Source organism: Poecilia formosa, unplaced genomic scaffold, assembly GCF_000485575.1.
Source record: "Poecilia formosa unplaced genomic scaffold, Poecilia_formosa-5.1.2 Scaffold569, whole genome shotgun sequence".
NCBI classification, from domain to species: Eukaryota; Metazoa; Chordata; class Actinopteri; order Cyprinodontiformes; family Poeciliidae; genus Poecilia; species Poecilia formosa.
In genome coordinates, this window is record NW_006800508.1 from 235,192 (window position 1) to 252,165 (window position 16,974).

Genomic DNA, 16,974 nt, shown 5'->3' on the forward strand with positions numbered 1-16,974 from the left:
TCTCGGCATTAGGAGACAAACTGAACGCTGCCAAGAGGCTGAGACCAGCAGGTCCTCCTCTGATTGGCTTAAAACGTTCCTAACTTTATTAAACAAAGAAAAAAAAATCAGCAAAACGTGTTGATTTTTCAACAAAACCCAACAACAATAATAATCTCAGTGATTATTGTGTCAACAAGTTGTTGCGCAATTCTGTGCATTTCGCTTCCATTACCAAAATAACTAGCAGACCAGGAGTTTAAAATTAACTAATCAACCACCGCTGTGTTCAGGGAGGCTTATTAATAATCGCAAAATAAATATCAAGCCTGAAAACCTAATTACGAAACAGACTAAATGGTATGTTTTTAATGTAGTCCCTGCCCGGCTCCTGACGGTTGCCATGGCAACGGGTTTGATACAGGTGCACGGTAAACTAACCCTTTTACCAGGGGTGAAGCCCTGAAGCCCAGGGGTGAACTAACCCCTGGTAAAAGGGTTAGTTTACCGTGCTCCTGTATTTTACCATTACATGCCCCTTTGCCTTGGCGCATCACAGCCGCTGTAATTTCTGAATCAGGGCCGTGCAGAAACCACTAAAGGGGCAGGTGCTCAAAAAAAAGGGCACATCCAACCGCCTTCTAGGACAGACTATTAACAAAGCCACACAGCTTTCAGAGTTTAATAAACAATGATAAGTTACAAAATTGTGACATATACAATCAAAGCTAAGGAAAATCTCTATATAGAGCATACAACTATGCTATTTATTAATAATTTCTTTCTGCAGGTCTATTTTGTTATAGGAAAGTATTGCAATATTCAAAGCCGCAATTTAGCAAGATATGTAAATCAGAGTGAGACCACCAGACATATTTTGTCTTTACAGAATTACACTATTAAAAATATAAACAAGGGCACAATGCAACCTTTTAGTGGACTGTAATCTATAAAAAAGAGCTGCCTGTTTGCTACACTTGCAGTGGAGATGAAGATGGTCCATTCAGGAAAGCAGAGCTGGATTAAACCTTAACGTGGAACTGCAGAAAAAAAAAGAAAGAAAAAAAAGCAGATATTGAATTGTTAATGCATGTCACCATGAGAAAAGCCTACTGAGTTTTGCTTAAAAAACTTTTTTTTTAAGTTAAAATCACTGTTTTGTCTCATGAAGTGAAATTATTATTATTATTTTTTTTTTGCAAAACAAACTTATTTGCGCTTGTCATAAATCTTTTCTTGCTATTCTAAGTTTTTGTTTGTGACTCAAAGTTTTGCTTGTGATTCCCACATGACTTCGTGGGCAGGGCCTAAAATCACAACAAAAGATTTCCGATGTGTGCAAATAAAAGTTTGGTTTGCTTTTTTTTCTCTCTTTTGATTTAACAGGGTATTTTGGTCAATTTCAGTATAAAAAAACACATATATAATAAATTGCAATACTAATAATTTATGTGGTGGCTTATATTCTTAAACAGACTTTCTTGACTATCAATAAGTGATGATTAAATTCTCCCACTTTAAGATGTATCACACACTCCCCAACAAACAAAGGTGGCTCCTGACAGTCTCCAAAATAACTTGACTGAACTTACATTTTTCAAAACACTGCAAAACAAAAATGTGTAGTGTTGTGTGTTGCAGGTCACTCCAGGTGAGTATGCAGTGTATGCAGTGTATGTTTTGCAGTAGATGGATATGTAATGTATGATGTATGTGTGGTTCAGGTATGCAACTATCTTTCCCAGTTGTTCTATCCACAGTGTGTTGGATACATAACAGGTAGGTAAGGGTAGGGTCTAATGGGTGGTGGTTGGATATGATGGAACTATGGGGAGGGTAAACACTGATGCATACACTGCATTGGTTGGATTCCAACTGCATTCACAGTGGGGCGTGGCTGGTAAGCTGGTTGACCCAGAGTCGGGTAAGTAAACATATATCTTGGCCGTCTTTCTCTTGTAGACTGTCTCAGGGAGACTGAATGTTCCGTGTCATGTGTAGGAGTATTGTCCTCTTGAGGGGCAGAATGTATGTCCTCCAGGAATATGGGCTGAAGTTTCTCAACATGTTGTTCATCTCCACTACTTGACCTCTGCCTTCTACTACTGACATGCTCTCCTTCCTGTCCAGGTTCGGTCGGGATTGCTTCCATCAAACTGGTTTCATTCTCTCAGCTATCTCTTGGAAAACATCGGTAGTATTTTGATCAGGTGGGTGAATGTTTGGTCTGGGTCTCTCCACAGGTATTCGAAGCCAGTAATGAGGTATTTCCTCATCCTCCTCTTCGTCAGAATCATCTGTGTTTGAGTACAATACAGCATGTCTGGTCTGAAGGTCATTTGAACTCTTTTTGGCTTTCCTTTGTGACTCTGTTGTACTTGTAGTCGGGTTCTGGACCGGCTCTATAGGTAAGTCATTTACTTGTAGCAGTAGGTTTCAGTGCAGAGTGTGAACTGGCCGACCTCCTCCCTCAGGGCTGACTTTGTAGACGGGGTTGTCACCCACCTGCTCTCTGACGATGAAGATCTGCTGCTCCCAGTAGTTTCTCAGCTTTCCAGGGCCCCTTCGTTCACCGAGATTGCGTACCAGGACTCTGTCCCCAGGCTGAAGGACGACACCTCTGCTCTTCTTGTCATAGTATGTCTTTCCCTTTAAGCTGGATTGTTGGCTGTTTGCATTGGCTATCCAATATGCCTCTGTCATTTTTCCAGCCCAGCTCTCGGCATACCCATTTGGTTCTTTGATTTCGGCCTCCTGGTCTGTTATGAGGCCAAAGAGGATGTCAACCGGGAGGCGAGGATGTCGACCATACAACAGATAGTACAGGGAGGACCCTGTGGCCTCATGCTTTGTACAGTTGTAGGCATGAAGCACATGAGGTAGGTGATCCTTCCAGTTCTCTTTCTCTTTCTCCCCCAGAGTCCGGAGCATCTGCAGTAAAGTACGATTTAGTCATTCAGCCGGATTGCCCTGGGGGTGATATGGGGAGGTTCTTAAATGGGCCACACCAGCTAATCATCTGATAGTTTTAAAGAGCTCATTCTCAAACTCCTGACCCTGGTCATGATGGAGTTTGGCTGGGTACCCAAATCTCGGGATGAAATCATTGAAAAGTCGGTCAGCTGCCATCTTACCAGCCTTGTTCTTGGTGGGATAGGCTTGGGGAAACCTGGTAAAGTGGTCAATCGTGACCAGGATGTACTCGTACCCACCCCTGCTGGCTTCCAAGTGAAGGAAATCGATTCATAGCAGCTCGAGGGGTGAAGTCGATGTAATGCTTCCCATTGGAGTTCTTTCATTTGTGACTGGTTTCTTCTGTTTGATGCAAGAGCATTTCCTGGTGATGTATTCCTCTATATTGCTTTTTATGAAAGGCCAGTAGAATCTCTCCCTTGCCAAGCTCAGCACTTTTTCAATGCCGACTTGACTCATGTTGTTGTGGAGGTGAGTCAGAACTGTTTGTTTATATGTGGTGGGCAGAACCAGAGGCTGTCGACTCGCAGACTTTCTGTAGAGCAGGTCATCCTCCAGGTATAATTTGCCCCACTCTCACAGCAGCCTCCTCGTGTGTCCATCAACTTTATTTCTTTCATTCTCTGTTAGTAGTTTGTCTTCTTGTTTCAACTCCACAACTTTCCCAATGACAGGGTCTTTCCTTTGTTCCCTCACCAGCTCATCGTGACTGACTGTCTGCAGACCCTCGAACTGGGGTTGGCTAGGGTGTAATAAGTTGAGGGCTGCCACCCAGGTCACATCTCTCTGTTGGATTCTCCGGCTTCCTTCCCATGCAGCACAGACTGTGTCCTCTGATAGTTCTTCAGAGCATTCAGCCATAAAGGTGTCTATATCCAGTGGCCATTGCGACAAGGTGTCGGCATCAATGACAGTTTTACCTGGTCGGTATTTGATGTCAAAGTGGAAGTCAGCCAACTGCCCCACCCACCAGTGACCCACTGCGTTAAGCTTGGCAGTGCTCAGGATATATGTGAGTGGGTTGTTGTCTGTGAAGACTGTAAAATATGGGGCATAGAACAGATTATCACGGAACTTGTCACATATCACCCACTTCAAATCCAGGAATTTGAGTTTGCCACTGTGTATGTGATAATTCTGTTCCGCTGGCGTTAGTGTGCGTAACCCATATCCAATCACCCTTATTTTTCCATCCTGGACTTGATAGAGAACCGCACCCAGGCCTTTTTGGGAGGCATCAGTGTGAAGTGTGAAAGGGCGGTCAAAATCGGGGTATGCCAGCACTCGGGGTTTGGTCAGTCGGTCATTGAGCTGCTCAAAGACCTGTTGATGTTCTTTGGTCCACTCTATGGGGGTTCGAGAGGACTGCTGGTGGCCTTTTGTTTTCCCCCGCAGCAATTTAAGCTGAGAGGTGTCAGCCTTTGACTGAAGCAGTTCATACAGGGGCTTGGCTATACGTGAAAAATCCTGCACATATGTTCTGTAATAGCTCAGGAACCCGACCATTTGTCTGATGTCCCCAACTGTTTGTAGTATCTTGTGTTTCAGTGCTTGTACTGCTTCAAGATCTTTGGGGTCCATCCTTACTCCATCCGCTGACACCAACCAGCCAACGTACCTGACCTCCTTGTGAAAGAGCTCGCATTTCTCTGGCTGCAGCTTTACACCATGGCGCTGCAAGGCTTGGAGGACTCTGTGTAACACCTGCACATGCTCTTCAAATGATCTGGAGAAGTACAAAACATCATCGAGGTAAGGGATGCAGCACTCATCTCTCAGCTCATCAAGCATCCCCTCCATGCTCCTTTGAAAAGCTGCCAGTGTGTTCGACAACCCAAACGGTATTCGGACCCACTCGTACAAGCCCCATGGGGTTGTGAGTGTGGTCAGGTACCTTGATCCTTTGGCAATAAAGCCTTGATGGTACACTTTCCCTTGGTCCAGAATCGAGAACCAAGCATATCCTCCCAGGGAGTCAGTGAGGTCTTGGATTCTAGGGAGGGGGTGGCGGTCAGGTATGGTTTTGTTGTTGAGGAGCTGGTAGTCGACACAAAGTTGTAAGGACCCATCTTTCTTCCTGACACATATGACAGGAGCTGCATATGGTGACTGAGACTTCACAATCCAACCTTTAACCAGAAGTTCCTGGATGTACCCTCACCTGAGGACTCCTTCCTTTGTATGATCTCCTCCAGTACATTGGCTCTGAGAAGAGGCTGGGGCAGGGGCAGTTAACTGACAAGAAAAGGGGCCTGTATGGTCAGGTTGGGGTCATTGTTTCCTGCTAAGTTGACAGTGAGCTCCACCCATCCACTGTACGGCACTGAATGGAGTATAACTGCATAGACACTGAGTTCCTCCTCTAATAACTCAGAAAGGGGTCTCACTGTATAATTTGAGATGTGAGTGGCAGCCCATTCTTGGTCAATTATGCAACCCTGAATCAAACAGGGCTGTAATTGAGTAGCCACCAAGCAGGCATTTCAGCAGGCTTTTCTTTCCAACCAGGGGTGCTTTACAGGCAACTGTTCTCTGGCTGAGGAGTGTATGAGGTTGTCTTTGTTGGAGGCGTCTTGCTATTTGACTTGAAGATTGATCTACTGCTCGGGACTGGAATTGCTCACCGGTCTCTGGGTGTCCCTCAACAGAGACCGAGTCTCATTTCCCTGCGGCTTGACTCGCTTCAAACATTCAATCGCCCTGTGCCCTGCTTCTCCACATGTAAAGCAGTGGTTACACTCCTGTGAGTTCTGCTCAGTACACAAAGGGCAACAAGCCATCCTGCCCCTCATATGAGCTGCGGGTTACTTCAACAGAGGTTGTGGCCGGCTGCTTGAGGATGGTTGGTAGGGAGGGTGTGGTTGCATATGGGCTGACCTAGTTAAAGGCTGAGACACTTGTGGGTTAGCTGCATGCAGATCCATCAATGAAGCCACCATCTGAGTCAAGGCCTCAACTTGAGCACTGAGCTGTCCTATTGNCAATCCAACCTTTAACCAGAAGTTCCTGGATGTACCCTCACCTGAGGACTCCTTCCTTTCTATGATCTCCTCCAGTACATTGGCTCTGAGAAGGGGCTGGGGCAGGGGCAGTTGACTGACAAGAAAAGGGGCCTGTATGGTCAGGTTGGGGTCATCATTTCCTGCTAAGTTGACAGTGAGCTCCACCCATCCACTGTACGGCACTGAATGGAGTGTAACTGCATAGACACTGAGTTCCTCCTCTAATAGCTCAGAAAGGGGTCTCACTGTATAATTTGAGATGTGAGTGGCAACCCATTCTTGGTCAATTATGCAACCCGGAATCAAACAGGGCTGTAATTGGGTAGCCACCAAGCAGGCATTTCAGCAGGCTTTTCTTTCCAACCAGGGGTGCTTTACAAGCGACTGTTCTCTGGCTGAGGAGTGTATGAGGCTCCTGACGTTGTCTTTGTTGGAGGCGTCTTGCTGTTTGACTTGAAGATTGATCTACTGCTCGTGACTGGAATTGCTCACCGAATTGCTCACCGGTCTCTGGGTGTCCCTCAACAGAGACCGAGTTCCATTTCCCTGCGGCTTGACTCGCTTCAAACACCCAATCGCCCTGTGCCCTGCTTCTCCACATGTAAAGCAGTGGTTACACTCCTGTGAGTTCTGTTCAGTACACAAAGGGCAACAAGCCATCCTGCCCCTCATATGAGCTGCGGTTGTGGCCGGCTGCTTGAGGATGGTTGGTAGGGAGGGTGTGGTTGCATATGGGCTGACCTAGTTAGAGGCTGAGACACTTGTGGGTTAGCTGCATGCAGATCCATCAATGAAGCCACCATCTGAGTCAAGGCCTCAACTTGAGCACTGAGCTGTCCTATTGTCTGGAGATTCTTACTGTCTGCTGCTGCGTCTTGTGACTTGTCGTTGAAACCACCTCCTGTTTCAACTTTGGTACTGTGCTTGTATTGTCTTTTGTCTAGGGAGTTTGCCCAGTCTGCGTTGGTGCTCATTCTCATCACTCATGATTTTCATGACTTGGCTGAGGATTTGCTCATCTGTAACTTGGTTGTTTGCAATCAGGGGCCTCAGTCTCTGATGGAGGTCTGCATGTTTAATTCCTAAACCCTGGTATATGGTATGGAGAAAGACTTTTTGAATGGTCTTGGGGTCATATGTGATGTCTGTACTGGTGTGCCGAGTTTGAAAAAGGAGTTTCTGTTTTAGCCCAATCATGCGGTATAGGAACTGTTGAGGTGGTTCTTGGTCTGATTGCCTGGCACACATCAATTCCTGGGACATCTCAGTCGATGCTTTCTCACCAAGGTGGGACCTGAGGAAACCTTTGAGCTCAGATACAGTGATTGAGTCTTTGTTCACGAGCATGTCTTTAAAGGCTCCTGATTTTATGATCCTCAAAACCCCCCTGACCACTTCTGCCTCTGTATGTTTACTGTTGTTGTTGTAGCTTAAGTCAGAGTTCTAATCTCCAACCTGACTACCGTGTACTTTGAAATCTTTGCACTGCAGGTAGGAGAGGTCATTCAGACACACAGGTTGATCTGGGGTCATTTGTGGCCTGTTATATAACTCTGACTCAACTTGGTGGAGAGAAACTGGAATTGGTGGGGTCACAATAGATTCATACTGTCGGAGTTTTTCGCCCAGTTCTTCATACATCTGTCTCAGTCCTTCTACCGACCCCATTTTTGTGTTGGGTTGGGAAATAGAGTCAGGTTGGGACTGCATGACTGTACTGTTAAAGTGAGCATGGGGTTGTGATATAGATTGTTTGATTGTTACAGACTGAGTGTGACTAGGTGTATTATGTGCACAAACATCATTTAACACACTTGCTCCAGAATTATCAGTAGCATCAGCATTCATTAGCTTATATATCAAATCATTCAAATCCAGCAACCAACCCATACCTTTGTCTTCCCGCTCGAGTAAGGCATAAGACCGCAAAAAGGATATGACAAAGTCCATGCAGCTTTCTTCATCATTTGGGTCCAGTTCATTTCCGTGCTGGCTATTAGTAGCAATGTCTTTTGCCACCTGAAAACGTTGTCACTTGAGAGTTTGAAAAGTTGTTTCTTGATGTTCCATACTAATTCTTTGTGAACCTCTGCCATGGTATCTGGTTCTACTACAGCTGGGTCCTCCAGTTCAGTCCTCTGATAAATTGCGCGTTGTCCTCCAAATCAATGAGTTGACTCCTCTGAAGATAGTGTACGTTGTCCTCTGGATCAACAACTTGGCTCAGCTGCAGCTAGAGTGCATTGTCTTCTGGATCAAAGATGTGGCTCCTCGGCGATCAGCATACGTTGACCTCAGGATCAGCAGTGCGGTTCCGGTGGAGGATTGCGGTTCCTTCCCACTCTGATCTTCCACCCTGGACATTCACGGGTTGACTCCTGGTCTTCAGCTGTGTACTGTCACCTTGGTCACGTGGTTCTGGTATCTCTGGATCTTCTCCCAATGGTTTTGATGAGGAGAGATCCAGGACGAGCCCCCACAGTTTGTTACACGTCTCAGCTGGAAGTGGACAATTGTAACAAATGATGTTTTTTCTTTTTTCATCTGATGTCTCTCCGCTTCTCCTTTGTTCTCTGTAAAGATGAACAGCTACAGTGAGGAAAAAAAGAACGACCGTCGTCTTCTTCCCCAAACTCTGTCTGAAGAGCAAGGGGGCGTGGCTCTTTACTTTAGGCCCCCTGGTAAAACGCTGTCCTAATTTTGGTTTCCATTTTTTTTTCTCTCTCTTTTGATTTAACAGGGTATTTTGGTCAGTTTCAGTATATTAAAAGAAACACATATATAATAAATTGCAATACTAATAATTTATGTGGTGGCTTATATTCTTAAACAAATTTTCTTGACTATCAACAAGAGACGATTAAATTCTCCCACTTTATGGTGTATGGTGAAAGGAGACATCATATATATATATATATATATATATGCACAATGTTGCCAGGAAAATGTAGTCTTCTCATAACTGCTGCTGGAGTTTTCCCGGCACGCTAAACGATTATCTTGCATGGTCTCGTATGATTTCCCATGATCTCACATGATCTTCCGTGATCTCGCTAGTCGTCTTCAGCACAAGATCAATCTGACTAAAATGAATCATGTTATTGCAACATGATTAAATTTCATAAAAGTTAAGTTGTTGAATTTCTTGTTTATCCAACATGATTATTATTGTGTTAAAAGTACATGATATTCTTTCGTTAATGTAATAACCGCCTAAGTTCATTTTTTTGAGTGAGTGGTTCCTAGGCATTGGTGGACTTTGGTGCCTCTTAAGCTGGTGTGGAAGTTTTTGCCATCTCATTGCAGGTGCTTTCTCCTTTAGAGTCTGCTCTATTCTGGGAATGGACCAAATGTTGGGGTAATGTTGACTTTCTTGTGGATGGCCTTGAGCTCTGTAGGGCTTACTGGTGCTGCTATCAAAGACACTGGGCTGGCTGGGCCAGGCAGAGGCGGTCCTAGTCCTGTGTGGGGGGTTTGGGTGGAAGGGGGCCAATGCTGGGGAAAGGTGATCCCAGAATTGGTACCCTGGTAACAAAATTACAAGTCTGTAAAAATACAGAAAAGCGCAGCAACAATGAACACAATGTGAAGTGTTTGTCATCCAGTTTGTGTCTTTTTGTTTAGCAGAATCTTGGGTAACACTTTATTTGAAGGGGGTTGAATAAGACTGTCATGACACTGTCATAAACATGACATAACACCTGTCATGAACATGAATAAGCCTTCATGAATATTTATGACTGTTGTCATAAAGTGTCATTTGGTAAATTATGACACTTTTAATACAAAGTTGACATTATTCAAAATGTCTTTGTTATGACAACTTGACATTAACCAAGAAATCATTACTAATATAAATTTGTTATAAAAGTATTACTGATTGCACTTTAAAAATTAGGTAACTTTATGTTATTAAAGGTAAAGTTTAAACAGTAAAGATTTCTTGGTTAATGTCAAGTTGTCATAACAAAGACATTTTGGATAATGTCAACTTTGTATTAAAAGTGTCATAATTTACCGAATGACGCTTTATGACAACAGTCATAAATATTCATGAAGGCTAATTCATGCTCATGACAGGTGTTATGTCATGTTTATGAAAGTGTCATGACAATCTTATTCACCCCCCTTCAAATAAAGTGTTAACCGAATCTTGAATTATGGAAACATTTACCTGAGCTCCAATTCCTATTCTCCAGTTTCTAATAACTGAAATATGAGGGCCTTAAAATGTCCATACATTCCAGTGTCCTCAAATAAACTTATTCATAACATCCAAATCTGTAGTATCTTCTAACACATTCTCTTTAATAGACCTTTTGTCAGGACACTGGATTTTTGGGTTTGCTTTTGCATCTTATCTTATAATTTTTTTCTTTGGTTACCTTAGGTTTTGTTATTTTTGTATGCCTGAGTCCCGGTATTGTTTCTAGCAATGTTTATTTCTTAGTTATTTCATCACCCTAGGTTCAGTTATTCTTATATGTCTGATTTATGTATATCTTTCTTTAGTAGTTCCAGTTAAGTTATTAAGTCCTTCTAGCTTCTGTTGTGAGAACTGGCATAAAGTGGTGAGATCTCTCCAGGTACACGCAGAAAACGGAGCATAAAGGCTTGGGAAATAATAGTGATCTTGCATATTGATTTAAGGATGATTAAAAGATGGATGAAAATACATACATATGTAATGGTTGAAATAATCTGTAATGTACGTTTGAAATGTGTATTCTGTATTCGTGATCTGAATAACAGTGACAATTTGATTGTTGTGTGATGATTATTAAGTGGTGTATGATGATTATTGATGATTAGAGACAGTAACAGATTGAGTTACGGAACAGATAAATAATGGAAAATCATACTGAGAGTATAAGTAGATACAATGACAAAATGTTTATGTTTTATAATTGCAGAGTTAGGTTGTACTAAAGAATGTGATAACTGAAGATTTGAGATCGTGAGAGATGAAGGCAGGTTCTGTTCTTGGACTGTGTCGCAATTGGGCAGAGGCGCTTGTGAGGCTCACAAAAGGAAGTAAGTTACCAGATGGCCAGTGGAAAAAGGGAAGTCCCAAACAGAGTTGCTGCAATGACTCATGAGGGAAGAGGCAGTTTGGAAACATTACAACTTTCCATAGACTCGGGGGAACGTTTTGAAAGTCACGTAGACTTTTCCAATACACAACTATGGGCAGAAAAGGTATAAATACCAGCAGACAAGAGAGGAAACTGTTCTTTGTCCGCGGCGCTGAAGGAGAGCAACAGGAGGACGCAGATCGAAGACCAGCAGAGGACCGCACCCTGGAACCGAGGGGAAGCTGAGACTTCGCGCCGCTAAGAAGGGACAAGATCCATTCTGCCCCCAGCCCTGGTTCCTCATTCGACCAACTCCTCTACCTCAACTCAACGATCTCTACCCGACTGCAGCAGACTTGGAGAAAAGACAAAGGTCGTGGATTGACGAAGGTTCTGTGCGTTTGAAGGACAACGGACAGCTCTGCTTTGCTTCTATTCTGAAGGGGACTTTGCTCCATCAGGACAAAAGACTCTGACCAAGGACATCTGAAGATTTCTGCTGCCAAGATCAATTGCCATCTGGGTGTGAGTTTAACTGCCCCAAGAGCCTCGCTTAATTAAACTAGTGACACAGGATAGGGATAGAAAGGAAAATAGGTTATGATTGATCTTAATTTGAATTTAATTACTTATTGCAAATCTGTAATTTCTGAAATTTAATCTGCTTGTCATTTATCCCTGCTAAAGCTTGCCTAATAAATTTCATACTAAAAATTCAAATGAAACTTGTGGACATTGAGATTAATTGAGTCATTTGATCATTGTAGATTCCCCTAATTATAGTAAAACTAGCATACATGATTCTAGAGATGTGGTGGCTTCGTATTTTCCTTTGGTGAGTGTAAAAATAATGACCCTGGGACTTTAGTCTAAGTCACTAAAATCTAATCTAGCCGGTAACAAGTGCACGTTATTTTAAGGGGAAAAGCTACCGTTAACAGGAGTGGTTGTTGAAACTACGCAGCAGTGAGGGCTACTCTGTTGACTGTTTCTCAACTGAAAAGGGTCATAACTTCTGGAATTGAAGGTAGTTGGAGCTAGACGAGTTTTCTCCGCCGCCAGTTTAAACAGAATATCTCACATAAACCTATTTCTAGGGTAAGACCCGGGTTTCAGGGATTTTCCGGACTTGTTAGATAGAGAACTGGTCAGTAGTCAGTCGAGCCATTGGTGAGATTAGGGCGAACATTTCCCCCCGTAGTATTTCTAGTTTTCTTACTCCTTTACTTTAGGTTTAGTTAGTCTTTTGGTCTAAATCTATGTCCATCTTTCTTATAGTAATTCTAGTTCGGTTATTTCTTTGTTTAAATCTTGTAGTTATTCTAGCTCTATATTCCTTAGTTCTTATTATTGTTAGATCACCCTTGTTTCTGTTTAGGTTTGTTTAAGTTTTTTCCTCATGTCTTTTTCACTTCTAGTTTATCAGTTTTTTTTTGTTTTTTTGTTGTTTTTTTTAGAATTAGTGTTTCTTTCGTATTAGAAGTATTTTCAGCTCTCTGGTGCTCTAGCCATCTCCAAAAGTTGATGCTTGCTCCCTTTTTTCTTTCCCAGTATATCTCCTTAGCTTCCCTGTGCCCCTCAGCTAGCTCCTGTGCCAACAATTCACATTTGCAATCATTTCATCTAGTTAGGTTAATTCCTCCCAGTATTTAAATTCCTCTATCTCAGTCATCACTCGCCAGTCTGTCTTGTTACCCTGCTTGTCTCTATGATCTTCACTTCCCCTGTGCTCCTTAGAATTTCCTCGTGTCTCAGTTTTGGTTTTGCTTCGGATTGTTTTGTGTTCCCTTGGATGTTCATGTTTTGTAAGTTGAACTCTTATTTTGTTCAGTAAATTTTCAAAACCGCACTACATCTTTACCTGCTGCTTTTAGGTCAGCCACATCACATCATGACATATTTAATATCAATCAGATATTGAATAAGAAATTAGACTCCTATGCTGACATAGTGTAAATCATATAGACTCAGACTGTACTCAATATAAAAAAAAACACTAAATTGTAATGCTTAAAGACTTCATCACTTCAATCTTAGTTTTACTTTCAATATGGGAATACACAAAATAATCTGCAAACCTTAAGTTATTAACGTTAGAAAAATGAACATGCTTTGCAAAATACTTTTTCTTAACACTTGTTTCTTGGCAATTAGTTATCACACTGCTGCTCACATTTATCAGTCCTTTCCTCCAAGCATTTTAAAATAAGATAAAATGTAAATAAGGTGTAAAATTGATCAGAAATGATAGAAAATTTAATTTTGCAACACAAAAACAGGTCACAAATTTTTTTGTGGGTGTACTACAATTAAGTACTGTTGACATTCAGATCCTTTGGTTCTGAATCTTAACCAAACAGTTATTGTTAAATTGGGCAGCATCTTCCCAGGGCAGTAGGAGGGCTTACAAGGGCATTTTGGCCCCTTCCCCAGACACCTCCCTCCATCACACCAATGTCCTTGGGGTGCAGACAGAGTTCTCCATCTCTGCCAACATGCATCAACACCCCATCTAAGCAACCCCATTTTCTGTTCACCATGTTGGGTTGGAGGCTGGGAGAAGGTGTTGGCCATCTGTTCAGGATCTGGGCTAGTGGGGTACTTTGCTACTGCAGATGATCTGCTTATTTCCCTAGTATAACAGAGAGTTCTATATGAATATACAACAGCATCATGAGGAATACTTTGTTTGCTTGTTGTGACTGAGTATTGACAAAGAAAATATTCAGCCAGGAAATTTCTTAATTTGTTTTAAAAAAAAAAACACCCAGGAGGCTGCATGATCTTATCTGATAGCCAAGCCAATCTGCTATGAACACATTAGTTTTTGTTTTATAGTTAAAACATTTATTTTTCCAAAGGAACACTTGGTTTTGCTACATTCTCAAGAAATGCTTGTGCTTTGATCAATGTAGCTGGGCTGCATGCTCAGGGTCTTTTTCCTGGATTACAAGGCTAAAGATAAATAAATAAATGCGTTGGAATTGGAAAATAAGGTTAAGTTTAGTTGGAACCCACAGATAGCTATATGTGGATTCTCTCCACGTCCGCGATGCCTCTTTGTATTGCTGTGGGAGGCGGGTCCGACTGGAACGTGGATGGATGGCTGGGCGAGTTCTGGGCGTGTGCCTCTGTTTTATCCTGTCGGATTCCGAAACGCTGTAGCTCTGACGGACCGGCTCACCTCGGCCTGGCCAGGCCCGGCCCTGCTCAGAGCCGATCAGAGCTTCAGACAGAGACGGAGACACCGGGCGGGCTGGGGGATGCACAGCCGTGCGTGATCACACAGGCGCCTTTGTGCCCAGTCTGTCGTGTGTTTTGAATTTGCCGTGGCTTGTCCCCCAGCAAGCAGAGCTGGTGAAGCGGGTGGACCGAAGTTGTGAGCCAGCGGAGGAAGAGAGACCCAGACCCCGCCCGTCAACAGCTTCCTCGCGAAGAGAGAGATGAACCCACGATCACAGCTGTCACGCAGGTAACATGGAGGACTGGGGATGTCTCCTTTGAATCTTTCCAGCTTACTGGCACTTTAATTCTGTTTTCTAGAGCAAGTATTTGTTGTAGAACAATAATATATTTATAGCCACAGAACAATAATATATTTATAGCCACAGAACAATAATATATTTATAGCCACAAAAAAAGAAAAACCCAGTTCGTTTCTGAATAACTGAACATATAAAAAAAGAATCAAACATGTTTTTTTTTGTTTTTTTTGCTGAAGTTTTTTTTTCTCTATTTGTATGCCTTTTGCAGACTGAAGTATAAATCAATAACGGTGGATACCGGTTTTGCTATTCTACTACTACGAATTATTAACATATTTCAGCATTATTAGCCTTGTAACTAATTACACACAGTAGCAGTTTTTGTTTAGCCTATTTATTTTTGTAGTAAATACACATAACACAGATGAACATAGACATGCAGTGGTAATGTATTCAATTCCCTCTCCATGCCTATATTCACAATTTAGCTTTAACTGGGCTTCAAAAAAGATATTCTGATATTTAAAGCAGCTACTTGAGGTTTTTTTTCTTCTTTTTTCAGTTTAATGGTGGGCTTAATTGTGCCAAAAATTAAGAGTTTCCTGTTTCTGCGTTGAGTTCAGGCAGCCTCCCACAGTTCTAACACATGATTAAGCAGGGACAGAAATACGATGGAAATATTTTTTTTATGGGTTGTGCTGTTACCACTCATCAAGAACAAATGAAAATACATTTAGAGAGATTGAAAATTAGTTTAAAAAATAAATAATTTTTGCTGACTTTAAAGAATCTATTGATTATATGTTTACCCTGTGTGAAGTAAGCAAGTGTTGTATCAGCTTTATTGACGTTTCAGTTCTCTAAAGCAAACTAAACTGTACTGCTCTCTGTCTGCAAACCTGAAAGACTTTTTAAAGTTAGTACTAGATAAAAAATGAGTAACATAAGTCGAACTGTGGAGGATTGCAACCCTTTTTTCTCTATACAGTGAAATAAGCTCCTAACTGACAATAGTACACAAATTATGCATATTAAAATCATTTGCTGTTGTTGCTAGTTTTAGTGCAACAAAGGGTCCTTTGGAAAAACTTAGTTAATGAAAATTTTAGCAAATCACCTTTTTCTTGTTAGTAAATTAGACAGAAACCCATTCTATGGTTCTATGGACTCTACATCCATAGAACCAGGCATGACTGGAAGTACTGAGCATCACCTTCAGAGCAATAAGATGAGTTTACTAACTGCTATGTGGAGCACCAAATAGTTTTAGGACACAAGTGGCACACACCCACTATGAATTAATAAACAAAACCAAAATGCCTACCCTACATAACAGACAGAATAAATTGTGGAAAAATAAAAATAAAAGGCAGCACACCATGATAAACTCTTATTGGTGGTAGAAGTTAGTCCTGTAACGGTGCGTTGCCGGTGCAAACCCCTGGTCTATTTGGCTCGGTTATTGTGTCCGTGGGCAAGATATTTCACCTTCCTACCCTTCTGGTGGTGGTCAGAAGTGCCTTCTGCCAGTGTCAGTGTCACTTCACTGACAGAAGTGATCACGACCTCACTTCTGTCAGATGGTTCCAGGCACGTGCAGAGAGGGTGATGGGGGACTAAGGGTGCTTGAGCACCTGCCCCTTTGCTCCTTGCCCCCAAGTGCCCTTTTGGTCAATTTTTTTTTTTTTTTTTTTTATTATTATTTCCTAAGCCCTCTTCTGACACATAATAACATGTAGTAAAATTATTTGTTTTTTTGTTGGGTTTTTTTTGTACAACATAATAAGCCGGTCACCTTGTTACCTTTGACCTTTTGCCCATGACGCATTTGCCTCTCACGCAGTGAGATAAGGTGGCTAACTGGAGCTCAACGTAGCGAACGTTCCAGATTACAGAACAGTTTTTGGTGAATTAAAAAAAAAAAAAAACGTTTTGATGAATAAAGTGGAGTAGACTTGTTACTTGTCAGATAATGGAAAACGTTGAATGTTGTATTGTTTCTGCTTCAGCGGTTTAAGCAGAGAGGTAATGAAACACAACAGACACTGACAGGCCTCTGCGTCTGCCTTTCTCTGAAGAACTACTGAACGGGAGGAGACAGGTGAGGAAAAACTGTTCTTATCTATCGATTCAGTATTTTTATCATACAGACATTAGGCTGCTGTTGTTGTGCTATTAGCTAGCTGCTAGCTAACGACTTTGCTAGCAAAGCAAGACAACTAAAAAGCTTCTTCCCTTTATCGTTAATGATGGCAGTCATTCTTCAGTATCGCTTATGCAATAGGGGCACATCGCCCGTCCAAAACTTATCATCTCCATAATGGATATATGTCCGATCTTCTAATTTCCTTTGCTGCATAATGTACATTGCATTTATTCTAGCGTTAGATAAATGTATCTTGAAGGAGAATAGCACTTAAATAAAAGTCCAACAAGGATATTCATTTAGAATTAAAAATA

General features: G+C 42.0%; 1 protein-coding gene across 2 annotated transcripts in view; it reads left to right on the plus strand.

Annotated features, from left to right (window-relative positions):
- Window positions 1-14,022: 14,022 nt before the first annotated feature.
- Window positions 14,023-16,974, plus strand: part of dok4 (docking protein 4) — a 38,871-nt gene continuing 35,919 nt past the window's right edge. Inside the window, exon 1 of one of the 2 annotated variants that reach the window (XM_016665322.1) lies at window positions 14,023-14,501. The gene's annotated coding sequence lies outside the window, so the exon portion shown is untranslated. The remainder of the gene's footprint in view (window positions 14,502-16,974) is intronic. The other variant, XM_007540866.2, reaches the window with a different exon arrangement.